General features: G+C 44.7%; 2 long non-coding RNA genes across 3 annotated transcripts; both read left to right on the top strand.

The window, feature by feature from the left end:
* Positions 1 to 8,040: 8,040 nt before the first annotated feature.
* Positions 8,041 to 11,435, top strand: LOC123111365 (uncharacterized). The gene is made up of 2 exons (XR_006454424.1): positions 8,041 to 10,294; positions 10,944 to 11,435. It is a non-coding gene; the product is annotated as an uncharacterized lncRNA (long non-coding RNA).
* A 4-nt stretch (positions 11,436 to 11,439) lies between these two features.
* Positions 11,440 to 12,789, top strand: LOC123111366 (uncharacterized). 2 transcript variants are annotated; one of them, XR_006454425.1, is made up of 3 exons: positions 11,440 to 11,659; positions 11,833 to 11,914; positions 12,424 to 12,789. It is a non-coding gene; the product is annotated as an uncharacterized lncRNA (long non-coding RNA). The 2 variants fall into 2 exon arrangements; XR_006454426.1 differs by having other exon boundaries at positions 11,833 to 11,919.
* The last annotated feature ends 2,151 nt before the right edge of the window (positions 12,790 to 14,940 follow it).

Raw genomic sequence — 14,940 nt, 5'->3', positions numbered from 1 at the left:
GAACTGCAATAGGTGTCGATCTAGATATTGACAAGGTTTTTGAAGTAACATTCTGATCAAATTTAATTAAAGTATGTTGCCACAAGTGAGGCTAATTAACCACGCAACCTGAAAAACAATATTAATCCCTTCGTAAAGAAATATAAGAGCATTTAGATCACTATTTTAGCGATTTAAACGCTTTTTTATTTCTTTACAGAGGGAGTATTTCATAATAGATCTAGTAACATCGATTTGATGTTGCGGATGTTTTCTTTTATCATGTCAAGCCCCAAAATATGTTTTACTAGCACACATTCTAAATCAACATACACTAACTCGGGGGAGTATATAAACCAGAATGTACTACGGAAACTGAACAAAAAAGGGGAGAGAAATTATTGCTGCATGACGAACAGAAAATCAATCAATTACCTAGTAATTTAGTACCATTATTATCTAGGATTCCTGTAGCTAAACCTGATTAAAAGGACTTGAGCGAGTGCGCCACCTTATCTTGTGGTAGTTGTGATGTTCCTCTAGCTTCTTACGTACTGCTTCTGAAGTTGTAATTCTAATTTTACTCTGCTAAATCTTGTTTTCAGGAGCGCACTGAATCTAGTTCAGAATCCTGTCTCCATCCATTCGCTGCGGTTCCATATGAATTTTGGGGCATGTACAGAGAGCTCCTAACCTGGTTCAAAATTATGTCTACATTAATTCATCTCTCCACCGGCTGGAATTCTGGCCACATTCATCTTTGCTCTAGGTGTCCAAATGAAGAAACTTAGAGTATCTTCTACAAACAATTTCTCAACTCCTTATTATAAATATAAGCAACTTTAACTATCCTATATGTGGCAATAAAAATTGCTTAATTTGTCTAAGAATTTACAGTATATACATGCCCTTTTACACTTGTTTTAGTGATCTTTGATATTACCTCCATCCCAAATTACTTGTCTTACATCTGTCTAGATACGGATGTACCTAACACTAAAACGTGTTTAGTTATATTTCTATCTAGAGTTTTAGACAAATCTAAGACAAGTACGTAATTCGGGATGGAGCGAGTATCTGCGAAGGCCTACACTTATAAACCGAGCCAAAGGGAGTAAGAATTTGCATTATTTGATCTCCGATACCTCCATGCCTTTTCCACTTGTTTTAGTGATCTCTAATATATGTGTAAACTTACACTCCCGGCAAAAGAAAAGAAAAAGAGAGAGGCCTACACTGATTTTTTATATGTATATCTTTATATATAATGCATGTTATGATGTGGAATTGCGGAGTCGTCGGAAGATTTGTCTAGTAGCCGCAAGCAAGCAGTGATGTGCTTAATGATTGACAATATATAATCTTACACTTATGTCACAATGATGATGCCAAACGGAAATTAGTTGAGGCCATTCTCAATGGAACACTGCCACGTCGCTATGAATGTACCCCCAATTCCTACCCTATCTTCCTCACTCTCGTGACTGACTCGGATCCTCATCTCCATGTCGAAGCATCATCAGCAACCGTATAATTGCAAATACTCTAGAAGTGACAAGTAGTAGTGCGCATGTGGCAGTGGGCCTAAATATTGAGAAACTCTTCTCCGTTGGGTGCACAAGACTCATAATAATTCGATCTGTGTACAACTTCTGGGAGGGGGTCTAGAATCCGCATCCCCCTAGAAAGGTTGATATTTCAGCTCGATTGGATTAGGGCATCTCCAATGTGAACCTTCAAACCGGCGGCATACGTTCAGACCGCACGGTCCGGACGTGTTGTGTCATCCAACGCGGGTCTGTATCGGTTCGCTAGACGGTCCGGACGTACTTTTTTCTGTAAATCGAAGACAAACTAGGAGGCTTTGCAGGCGTCCGGATCACTGTCACGCTCGCGTCTGGCCGGTCTGGCCCGCCAAAAAACCCCAACCAGCCTCTCCTCCGTCTCATAGTGTTGTACATATAGATTTTTTGAAAAGTTGCACAAACTTTGATCGAATTTGTAAGAACAATAATTACATCTAGAATGCCAAATATATATAATTACATTCATAGTAAGATGTAGTTTCATATTTATATTTTTGGTATTATAGATACAAATAGTTTTCTCTATAAACTTGATCAAACTTTGCAAAGTTTGACATTTCGAAAAATCTATGTGCGCTACATTATGGAACGGAGGGAGTATTTCATAATAGATCCTGTAACATCAATCTGATGTTGTGGATGTTTTCTTTTCATGGTCAAGTCCCCAAAACATGTCTTACTAGCACACATTTGAAATCCACGTAGATATAAAACCAAAATGTACTGTATAAACTGAACGAAAAAAGAAAGAGAAATTATTGTTGTATGAAGAACATGAAATCAATCAATTACCTATTCCCTCCGTCCAAAAATACTTGTCATCAAAATGGATAAAAAGAGATGTATCTATAACTAAAATACATCTAGATACATCCCCTTTTATCTAGTTTGATGACAAGTATTTTCGGACGGAGGGAGTAGTAATTTAGTACCATTGTCCTCTAGGATTTTGTCTTCAGTCAGGTTCAAGGATTTGATGAAAACTACATTACTGCAGTAAAACCTGATTAAAAGGATTTGGTGAGTACGCTACCTTATCTTCTGGTAGTTGTGATGTTCCACTAGCTTTTTAGAGTATCTACAACCGGATACCCCGTACTCACCCAAACGTCAGGATGAAAAAGCTCACCTAACCAGTCTCCTCATATCCGGCCCAAACACTCGGACTGACCGGCACTCCCTATATCCGGCCCAAATCCGAGGCGTATATGGGACACACAGACGCCCCCAGGCTCGCACGTCACGTAGGACTGACCACTGGGGCCCGTGCCAATTCAGTCATATCTGCCTCCCCTCTCCTGCCTGAGCAGCACTCTCCTCTTCTCTGTTCACCCTCCTCTGCACTGGCGCCACCGGACTTCCGCCAGTATCGTTGCTCCGACGCCATCCCCAACTCAGGGCTACGCCACGAGACGCCCCAGCGCACACCGCCGCCGACCAGGCATCCCAGTACATCAATCTTTCTGGAGATGCATCGACAACTGTGAGATCAACAAGTGCATAATTGGACACACACTGAAAATCAGCAAACTTGTCGTTTGTTTTATCAATTATGCACTATGAGCAATATTTATGTTTAAACTATATTTGGAACATGTACTATTAAGTATGAACTATTTTGTATTTGCGTTCACTAAAGCTATGTTTGTCCAAAATAATAGATCGTGCATGTGTTTGCATGGATTAGGTGTTTTATTAAAACTAGGAACCGTGGTTGCAAATGCCAAGTTTTAATGTCCATCTGTGCGCGTCCATGGCGAATAGGTCAGGAGCTCGGTTTAACTAGCCGTACATGCTCTTACGTAAGTTGTAATTCTAATTTTACTCTGTTAACGCTTGTTTTCAGGAGAGCACTGAATCTAGTTCAAAATCCTGGCTCCATCCGTTTGCTGCAGGTTCCATTATGAATTCTGTGGCATGTACAGAGAGCTACTAACCTGGTCCAAAATTATGTCTACATCTTTGCTCTAGGCGTCCAAATAAACAAACCTAGAGTATCTCTGACAAACAATTTTTAAATTTCATTACTCCTATTCATACTAATTATCACTGATTTAGTATAACCCCTGATCCATATTAGTTTATCTACTCCCTCCGGTTCAGTTTATAAGTCAAGGTTTTTAGATCTTCGATTTGACTAATAAAATGTGTGTGATATGCCACAAAAATTATACAGTTAGAAACTAAATTTGACAAGGAATCTAAATCGTACTTTTTGTGAAATAAAATACATGTGTTCCTAGTTAAAGTGGGGATCAAAATCCGTGCCCGACTTATAAACCAAACCCAAGGGAGTAAGAATTTGCATTATTTTAGTGATCTCTGATATCTCCATGCCCTTTTCCACTTGTTTTAGTGATCTCTAATATCTGTGCAAGCTTACACTCCCGGCAAAAAAAATAAAAGATGGTCTTACACTGATTTTTCATATATGTATATCTTTATATAATGCATGTTGTGATGTGGACTTGCGGAGTCGTCGGAAGATTTGTCTAGTAGCCGCAAGCAAGTAGTGATGTGCTAAATGATTGGCAATATATATATTCTTATATCACAATAATTCCAAATGGAAATAGTGGTTGGGGCCATTCTCAATGGACACTGCCACGTTGCCATGAATGCACACCCGATTCCTACCTAATCTTCCTCACTCTCGTGAGTGACTCGGATCCTCATCTTCATGCCGAATCATCAGCAATCGTATAATTGCAGATAACTCCTCCATAAGTCACAAGTAGTAGTGCTCAGGTGGCGGTGAGCGTAAATATCGCCAAACTCTTCTCCGTTTGGTGCACAGGATTGAAAATAATTCGACCTGTGCACAACTTCTGGCAGGGGTCTGGAATCCGCATCCCCCTAGAAAGGTTGATATTTCAGCTCGATCGGATTAGTAGCTATAAGAGCATGTCCAATAGATGGTCCAAAATTTGCCAGTTTAAAATTGAAGATGTAAAATTTGGACCGTCAAAAAATGCGTTTTGGAGCTCGAAAAAAGCTCAACTCCAACAGATGGTCCAAATTGATGGTCCAAAAGAACAACTCCAATAGATGGTCCAAAATGAAGATGTAAATGTCTTAAAACGACAAACTACTAGTCCATTCAACATAGTTCAAACATCAAATTCAACATAGTTTCATACATGAATTCCCGGTAAAATACCTTGGCTTACCACTTTCAGTTTGGCAGTTAAAGAAGGTGGATTTCCAATACCTTGAGGATAAGGCAGCCGGGAAACTGGTGACCTGGGAGGGACAAAACATCACTACCATTGGTCGTACCACGCTTGTTAGGTCGGTCATCTCCTCCCAAGCGGTGTTCTCTATCACGCCCCTCATCGTGCCTCAAGGCTCTCTTGATAGCCTAAACAAGATTGAGAGGGCTTTCCTTTGGTCCGGTGCAGACAAGACAACGGGAGCCAAATGCAAGGTTACCTGGGAAGTGGTTTGTAGACCAAAACAATACGGCTGCCTTGGAGTGCTCAACACCGACAAATTTGCGCGTGCTTTGCGGCTGCGGTGGCTGTGGTTTGAATGGAACGATCCCTGCAAATTATGGGTTGGACTGGGAAACCCCTGCACCGAGGAGGACTACGAGTTTTTCTATGCCTCTACGACTATCACGGTGGGAGATGGCGCCAAAACGCCTTTTTGGACTCCCCGTGGCTTCTTGGACGCAAAACCAAGGATATTGCACCTCTCATCTTTGCGGCCTCGACAAGAAAGAACTGGAAGGTTCGTGAGGCCCTCAAGGGGAACGCTTGGATCCTCAAGATCAGCCACATCGCGATTGTCTCCGCCGCCCACATTCAGGAATTTTTCACTCTATGGATGCTCCTAAAGGATTTTCACCTGCGCGAGCAAACCAAAGATACCATCGTTTGGAAGCACGCGAACGTCGGGATGGCGGCCACCGCGTACCAGGCTCTATTCCTTGGCTTGACTTTTTCCCCCTTGGATCGTATGGTTTGGAAGGCATGAGCACCTCCAAAGATCAAATTTTTTTGCATGGTTTCCATTGCAAGATAGGATTTGGACCGCCGATCGTTTAGAGAGGCGAGGTTGGCCAAATTGTGGCCTCTGCAAGCTTTGCAATAGGGAACAAGAAACGGGTGCCCACCTTTTCTTCAAGTGTCGCTATACGATTCGGCTATGGAAGTCTCTCATTGAGTTGCTTGGTCTCGCGCACATGGATACGCCCGAGTGGCACATGGACAAATTCGTCTTCGAATGATGGGACAAAAGAACCGACAACCGTAACCCCAACCGGCAAGCTTTGGCCTCTCTCACCATGCTTGTATCATGGACCATTTGGAAGGAAAGAAACGCTCGGGTATTTCTGTGACGCCCCCGATTCAATCGTACACTAATCATGCACGCAAACGTGTACGATCAAGATCAGGGACTCACGGGAAGATATCACAACACAACTCTAAAACATAAATAAGTCATACAAGCATCATAATACAAGCAAGGGGCCTCGAGGGCTCGAATACAAGTGCTCGATCATAGACAAGTCAGCGGAAGCAACAATATCTGAGTACAGACATAAGTTAAACAAGTTTGCCTTAAGAAGGCTAGCACAAACTGGGATACAGATCGAAAGAGGCGCAGGCCTCCTGCCTGGGATCCTCCTAACTACTCCTGGTCGTCGTCAGCGGGCTGCCCGTAGTAGTAGGCACCTCCAGCGTAGTAGGAGACGTCGTCGACGGTGGCGTCTGGCTCCTGGACTCCAGCATCTGGTTGCGACAACCAGAAAGAAAGGAAATGGGGGAAAAGGGGGGAGAAAGCAACCGTGAGTACTCATCCAAAGTACTCGCAAGCAAGGAACTACACTACATATGCATGGGTATATGTGTAAAGGGTCATATCAGTGGACTGAACTGCAGAATGCCAGAATAAGAGGGGGATAACTAATCCTGTCGAAGACTACGCTTCTGGCAGCCTCCGTCTTGCAGCATGTAGAAGAGAGTAGACTAAAGTCCTCCAAGTAGCATCGCCAAGTAGCATCTCCAAGTAGCATCTCCAGTAGCATCGCATAGCATAATCCTACCCGGCGATCCTCCCCTCGTCGCCCTGTGGGAAAGCGATCACCGGGTTGTCTGTGGAACTTGGAAGGGTGTGTTTTATTAAGTATCCGGTTCTAGTTGTCATAAGGTCAAGGTACAACTCCGGGTCGTCCTTTTACCAAGGGACACGGCTATTCGAATAGATAAACTTCCCTGCAGGGATGCACCACATAACCCAACACGCTCGATCCCATTTGGCCGGACACACTTTCCTGGGTCATGCCCGGCCTCGGAAGATCAACACGTCGCAGCCCCACCTAGGCACAACAGAGAGGTCAACACGCCAGTCTAAATCCTATGCGCGCAGGGGTCCGGGCCCATCGCCCATTGCACACCTGCATGTTGCGAGGGCGCCCGGAAGCAGAACTAGCCTCCCTTATACAAGAGTAGGCGTTCCAGTCCAATCCGGCGCGCGCCGCTCCGTCGCTGACGTCAAGAAGGCTTCGGCTGGTACCACGACGTCGGGATACCCATAACTACTCCCGCGTAGATGGTTAGTGCGTATAGACCAAATGGCCAGACTCGGATCAAATACCAAGATCTCGTTAAGCGTGTTATTATGAAGCAACCGCGGACGCCGACCAGGGCCAAGCCCACCTCTTGCCTAGGTGGTCTCAACCTGCCCTGTCGCTCCGCCACAAAGACCCACACAGAGGGCCGTCGGGACAAAGGTCCTTTCAGCCCCCAATCCGTGAATCACTCGCGGGTACTCTTCGAGCGGACCCGACTTTAGTCACCATCTGTAGTATGTATATATGTATAGTATATACCCGTGATCACCTCCCGAGTGATCACGGCCCAATAGTATAGCAAGGCAGGCTGACAAGAATGTAGGGCCAATGATGATAAACTAGCATCCTATACTAAGCATTTAGGATTGCGTGTAAGGTATCAATGACTGTAGCAACAATGACAGGCTATGCAACAGAATAGGAGTAACCGAACAGTAACATGCTACACTACTCTAATGCAAGCAGTATAGAGAAGAATATGCGATATCTGGTGATCAAGGGGGGGGGGGCTTGCCTGGTTGCTCTGGCAAGAAGGAGGGGTCGTCAACTCCGTAGTCGAACTGGGCAGCAGCAACGTCGGTCTCGTAGTCTATCGGAGAGAAGAGGGGGAAGAAACAATGAATACCATGCAAACAGATGCATATCGATGCATGACAGGACAAGTAACGATGCTAGGTGTGCCCAATCGCGGTAGTAGGTGATACCGACGAAGGGGGAAAACATCCGGGAAAGTATTCCCGGTGTTCCGCATTTTCGGACCGGTGAACCGGAGGGGGAAAGTTGCGTGTTCGGTATGCTAGGGGTGTGTGGCGGACGAACGGGCTGCGTAACCGGATTCGCCTCATCGTTCTGAGCAACTTTCATGTACAAAGTTTTTTCATCCGAGCTACGGTTTATTTTATATGATTTTCTAAAGCTTTAGACATTTATGAAATTTAAATTAATTCGATTAAAAGGGAAAATTCTATGGATACCCAGAAGTGTACCCAGCCAGAGGCTGACTGGTGGGCCTGGTCAACTACTGACTCAGTAGTTGACTAGTCAACTTTGACTAGTCAAAGGGCTGACCAGGGTCCACCCATCATTGAACTAGTTAGTATCAGATTGATTTTATTATTTTGTTAGCTTAATTAGTAGGTGGGGCCCAGTGGTCAGTGACAGTGGCTAAACAAATGTAAGTAACTAATTTATAACTAACCTAATTAGTAGGGGCCACATGGCAATGGGCCATCCAAAACATTAACGTGTGCATCATGGGCGCTTCCTAGGCTGTGCCACGTCGGATCGGTGGAAGACAAAACAGATTGCTGAAAAAAAAAGATTGCTGGGAGAAAAAAAATGATGGTTGATTGGGCAGCGGCCAGATAACACATGCCTCTTGATCTGCTTTCCCTTCCTCACGAAGCAATCTCCAATCCCGCACGCAAGACGCAACCTCGTCGTCGCATTGCTCTCCTCAACAACTGCTACGCGTCCACGCGCCGCTACCTCCGCCACTTCTCCTGCGCTTTCTCTGCCCCGTTCACCTCTGCCCTGCGCCGCCTCCTCCTCTGGAGAAGGAGCATGGCGCCCGTCGCTGTGCCTGGTGGGGATCCGGCGCATCCCCTCTCCACTCACCTCCTCCTCTCCTGGGTCCCTGTGTTGCCGTCTCAGGTGCTTCTCCTGCGTCTTCTCCTCCTAGCTGAGTCCTCGACCAGATCAGCGTCCGTCGTAGGAGGCTTGGGTGGTCGCAGGTTCGGGCGCAACTCCTTCCTTCCCGTACGCTAGGATCAAACAGCCCGTGAGCCTGGCGGTGCCTGCCTGGATCCGGAGGTAGATGGACTAGATCCTAGAGCTGGGCATGAAGGAGCTCGAGGTCGACGACTCCGGCTTCGTCCTCCTCCTCTGATGTCGTCACCTTGCCCGGGTCCAACACACCTATCCATCGCCCCAATTTTTATCATTTCGTCGTGATTACCAATCCGCGCCATCCGTAGTGTGTGCCTTCTGCCCTTCTCACCACTCTGAACTCGGAGGCGGTGGAAATTGGGTGGGGAAGGTTTTCGAGCTCAAAATTAAACCCGGTTCTAGAATAGTAGAAGCTGGTGCTGGGATGGTCGGTAGGCAGTGGCACTCTTAGGTTTCCATTGCTTCAAATCTATTTGGTTTTAGGTGATTTGGCACCCAAAACTCACAACACTGTTGCTACACATCAGTTCAAGAATCAAGGCAAATAGCGGTATTTCCCTTTGGGGTGAATGGACGAACTGATTATGGGAAGACGAACCAAGTAGTTTATACAGTACTCTCAATTTTTCACACTTCCAGTGAATTAAACTGATGATTTAGATGTGACTTCTCTCCTTCGTACATTGTTTGGGGGTTTGGTTTGAGAAGTGGGTTGCAGCACTCATGATTTTGCTTGTTTCGGGGATGGAATGAATTGGGCATCAACATCACGCACGCACGCACGCACGCACGCAGCACGCACGCACGCACGCACGCACTAGAAACCAGAGAGAATTAAACAGATAGGGTTTTGAAATTGACTCGGTAGCTGAATCATGGTCCATGAATTTGTGTAAAACGACAAGTGCGCTACTGAATTAAAATTCTACCTGTTCATTCCACTGCCCAGTTACCATCTGAAAGGTTCTATTTTGCCACGGCAACTCTAATTAGATTGTTATAGTTCGGACTAAGGGGATCAAGATTAGTCATCTGTTACCATGTACTGTGAACCTCAACACTAGCTGAGTAGCTACGTAGCTAATCATTGATCTTGTCTTGGGTGAAAGGGTGGCGTTTGTTAATTCAGATACTGAAAGGTAACCCACACTGACTTTATTTGTTTACTTTCCTTATGAACCCTTATTTGCTTAGCTTCTGTTGATGATATTTCTAATCTTTTATCTTCGTCGGTAAACTCAACTGCATCTCAGTTTTCTGTTCCCGTTTCCTGGATTGGGGGTCCTGGTGCGCAAGATTCTTCTGTTTGCTACGGCGCACGCAGACCTGGATGACACCAAGCATTGACGTGTGCACGTTCGTCGCAACAGCCACACCTCAACCCTCCTGACGCACACAACAATTAGCGGTGCCAAAATGATTTGGTGTTTGCAAGGGGTCTGCTTTTGTTGCATTTTCTACACGTGAGAAACCATCTCAGGCTGTAAGTTTGCACAACCTGGACATTTCACTTGCATACCTTGTTAGTTACTTATTAGACTATACATAATTATGTTCACTTATATACAACGAGAGTTACTTTAGCCAACTCCCAAGGAAATTGATAAAAGAAAAACATATATGCATACTAAATGTTCTTGCAAATCTTGTTCTCAGATTGTCAATTGAAGGCGACCACGAGATATTCTCATGTTCTTTTAGAAGGTTTATTTGGGGATTAAAATCTTGATAATTAGATGTACTGCTTCGCTTCATATATAATTTCCCTCATGTCTTCTAATCCATTCAGATGATTTATTTGGGGATTAAAATCTTGATAATTAGATGTACTGCTTCGCTTCATATATAATTTCCCTCATGTCTTCTAATCCATTCAGATGACTAGCTATTATCCACATTAGGTTTTGAAATGCCAATGCTCTATCTAATTGGTCGTTCAATTAGTAGAATAGCCATTTCATTTTTATGCTGACACAAGATCTGTCTCTGTTCTAAGATTTAGTTCTGGTCACTTTTTGTGAGGTTTTTCATCAAAGATTCTCTTTAAACTCCTATTTTAAACCTTTCTTTATGGTTCTTTACATGGAAGTACTTTGTTTTCTTGCTTATATTATTTTTCTGCTATCATACAGATTTGGATGCACCTGCACAGTACTGATAGTACATGAAATTCATCAACCTGCTGTTGCCGCAACCAACCAAAGTTTGCTCTAACAGAGTGATGAATACAAATATTCATGCTAAGCTTTCTTCAAATTATGCTAATTGATCTTAAAAAACTGGCTACTGGTGTTATTGCTACAATTTATTTCTGACAGCCAGGTAGTCTTGGTATGCTTTCGTGATGCAATTTATTTCTGACAGACAAACTATGCTAATTGATCTTGAAAAGCTGGCTACTGGTGTTATCTGCTTTGTGGAAGGCTGTTGGCATTAAACTTTAGTGCTCGGCTGTCCATCATAGTATCATTTCCTCGATAATTAATGAGGCATGAAAAATAGGTGAAATTGCAGGAAAATTGAAGATGGGAACACGATTCATTTTGTCAATGGGAACATCTACTGTTACAGATACACTTTCTGTATTCTACCTATCGATGGCGTAATGTTTGAATATTAAGTCATTTCTTTTGTCATTAGCAGTGCTTTATTTATGTTCATATTCCACGTATGCATGTGCTGCTCCGGTGGTGTTTTATTAGTTGATTGGCATATATGGATCTCTCCATGTTTATTAGTTGATCTCCAACCCCTACTCTGCTGTGGTGCTGTGGGAGCAAGAAGAGCATGCATGCTTTCTCTCTACATCTAGGGTCCATACGGCCAGATTGACGGGCCTAAACTCTGGGTGAGCTCCTCCATGACCCGATCGATTTCTTACCTTGCTGGTTGTGTCATATGGCTATTAGCATTTGATTGATAAATATTTCAGTTTTACTGAATGATCTTGCTTTACCCATCTGCACCTTGAGTTGATCTGTTCTTTCATGTTTACTTACTTTTGCTAATATTCTTGTCCAGCTCAAAGGTTTCTTTCAAGAATCAAGAGAGAACATTCAAGGAGTGGATTGTTTGGAAATTAAAACCTTCAGATTTCTTAGAAGTGAGGTTGCTTTCCAACTACAATTATAGGCAAGCATTGCTCTTTAATTTGAAAGTAATTATCATGTCTAAGAAGGGAGATCAACCCGGTTTGGTGTACATGATGTATGATCATTTTTTATTGATTTCTTATACTATGTCGTCATGACTTATTTCACTCAGTTTTCTGTCTTTTTACACCATACTTCGTGCGGTAGCCATACAAGGTCATTTATTATACTACTGTACTAGCATATTACAAAATCATTATGCTAGGTATAGATTGATTAACATGAAGATAATTCCTTCTGTTCTGTTTTTTCACTAGACATAGATGCTACTTATGCTTCTTTAGCAGTGACATCATAATCAATTTGCATTTTCTGTCTTTTAGCTACACTACCAAATCCAATGACTTTGATTTGTTCGTACCATTAGGCTGTAGGGAAATATTACTATATGTAACATGTAGTTTCTTTTCTTAAGCTACTGCTGTTGCTTCTCATATCTAAAATTTATTTCTTGATGCAGCTTCACTTGGATTTATGTGAATATAAGCGTAAGATGTCTAGTGGCAATGCTACAAAATCATTGCAGGCGTGACTCGTGAGTATCCGGATTGCACTGCTGCTGGCCGTTTCTTGCAACTGCGCACAACAGGCTTCTGACAAAGCCAAGTCATGGACTCATGAGGTCCCTTTTTTCAGCCAAACTGAAAGCACTTCATGTTAGCTTGTATTCGATGTTGGATTAACTACAATGCATTGTACCCATCCATGCTCCAGGGTGAGTCTGTACATATCCTTGTTAGATGCACCAATGCCTATGATAGTTCTGAACTCTAACAATATAGTATCGTATGTTTAATCGATGTTCTACTATTAGATCATAATGTTATAGCATATGCTCATATTGATGTACATGAGTGAGACTAAGGACGAAACATGGCAACCTAATGTGCCGAGACAAGATAAATGCGCACAGATCTGCCTCAGGTGGCGCCACCAGGTGGCGCCCCAGCCTCTAGTTACATCTAATCTAGCGCACACACACAGATACACAGCGCCGGCCAAGGCATAGCTAGCCACCGTAGCTGGGCACGCACGCTCGCGTGAGGCGGCCATGGCCAGGCGCTTGGTGTGGGAGGGGCCAGGAGGGCGCGGCCTCGCTTGGACGGAGGCGGCGCAGGCCATGCGCGTGCGTGCAGCGGCGCGGGGTGCCGGCGCGGCGAGGCAGAGGCGGCTGGGTGCGGGCGAAGCGGCGACAGCAGGCAGGGTGCGCAGCGAGGCAAGCGGTGGCCGGCGCGGGCTAGCAGTGGGCGCGGCCGAGCATGCAGCGGCTAGCAAGGGCAACGACGGCACAAAGAGCAGCAGTAGCAAGCCGGCAACAGCAGCGGCAGTAGCAGTACGCACACACGCGTGCGTACGCAGAGCTTCGGGGTGGCGATGACGAGCTCAAGGCGGTGGCTACAATGACGAATCGAGGCAGAAAAATAGGGGGATTCGGGGAGGGCCCACTGTGAGCGCGATGGCGTGGTCGGGGAGGCCGGGGAGGTCCCGGTGGCGTAGATCGACGACGACGACGGCGGCTGTGGTTGGGGAAGAAGGCCGATGGCGACGTCTCGAGGCGCTCCGGCTCGACCTAGCGCTTGCATACGGTGCAGAAGAGGACGGCGGTGCTTCTCGACTTCCTCCCGATCGCCGGGGAGGCTTGTGGCCACGAGCACGGTGACGGCACAGCGATGGCGTTCGGGCGACAGAGGAGGGAAGAGAGCGAGCAAGGAGGAGGGGAATGGATAGGGTTCGTCGAGGGGGGCGCGGGGACGGCCTTATCCGCCTCGGCGGTACTGTAGCGACCCGAGGAGGCGAGTGGGTGTGGTGGAGACGGCGACCGGCCTCGGGCACGTGTGCGTAGAGGACAGCGAGCGAGGGGGAACAGGAGGTTAAGGGTGACCGCGGTGGGCTGGGTGGCCGGTCGGGCCTGCTGGGCCAAAGCCCGGTGAGGGGGGGAGGGGGGGGGGTTCTTCTATTTCTATTTTTTGTTCTTTGTTAGTTTTGTTTTCTGTTTTTATATTTTCTTTTCTTTTTTTTATTTGTAGTTTCTTTTAATTTCAGTTTTATAAAAATATACAAGTAGTACCTAAATTAGTGTTGCAAAATACCCCAATGCCACAAAGAGTTTGGTGACAAAATAAAATAGTTTAGTAATTTATTAATTGTAAAAGGCATTTAATTAATTGTTTTTGCTACTATTTAAATCCTTATAGTTCATTTAAGCATTTTATAAAAGCTTGGTTTCTCCACCATAATTTCTTACGATTTATTTAAAACAACCCGAACATTTTAGTTTTAATTTTTTGAAAACTTTTATTGTTTGACTTTAATCCAAATTTGAATTTGAATCGTTTTGAATTAACGCGAGATTAGGAACAGTAACCGTAGTGACGTGGCCTCATTAACAGAGGTTTACTGTAGCTTAATTATCCGGGCGTCACAATTCTCCTCCACTACAAGAAATCTCGTCCCGAGATTTAAGGAGGGGACTAAGGGGGAAGGGTTTGGTTGCGAAATTCTAACGAGTCTTCTCGGTCTTGGCTGCCCTTTCGAAGATGTTGATTCCTTTTGTTGATGCCTTCATTTCTCTACCTTAGGTCATCTTGATGAAGTTGTCGTCCTTCCTTCAGGATCTCCACCGTACTTATGAAAGGGTAAGAAGAGAAACTCTATAAGGACAGATTCTAACAAGATCGAGCACTAAACGGTTAATCTCTGGGGAAGAAGCATAAGTACCTCTCGAATTGAAAGTTAAGAAGATATCGAGAGCAAAGTAAGAAGGTACCATGAGAAGTTTCAAACGGATAGGCATTCTTTCGATGCCTAATCAGAAGGTGAAAGCGTTTCAGGGCAACGAGAATAAGTATTGCGTCTGATACCCGAATAGATCACTTGGCAGGTGGCCCGTGAGTCACATAAGAAGTCAAGCGCGAGGAATAACTTTGGAAAATCGGGGGTGTACAGGAGAGTCAGGTTTCGATCCTGTGGAACTGTG

Source organism: Triticum aestivum, chromosome 5B, assembly GCF_018294505.1.
Source record: "Triticum aestivum cultivar Chinese Spring chromosome 5B, IWGSC CS RefSeq v2.1, whole genome shotgun sequence".
In the NCBI taxonomy this organism is placed as follows: Eukaryota; Viridiplantae; Streptophyta; class Magnoliopsida; order Poales; family Poaceae; genus Triticum; species Triticum aestivum.
Note: the sequence above shows the minus strand (reverse complement) of the source record. Positions and strands in the feature narration are given on the sequence as shown.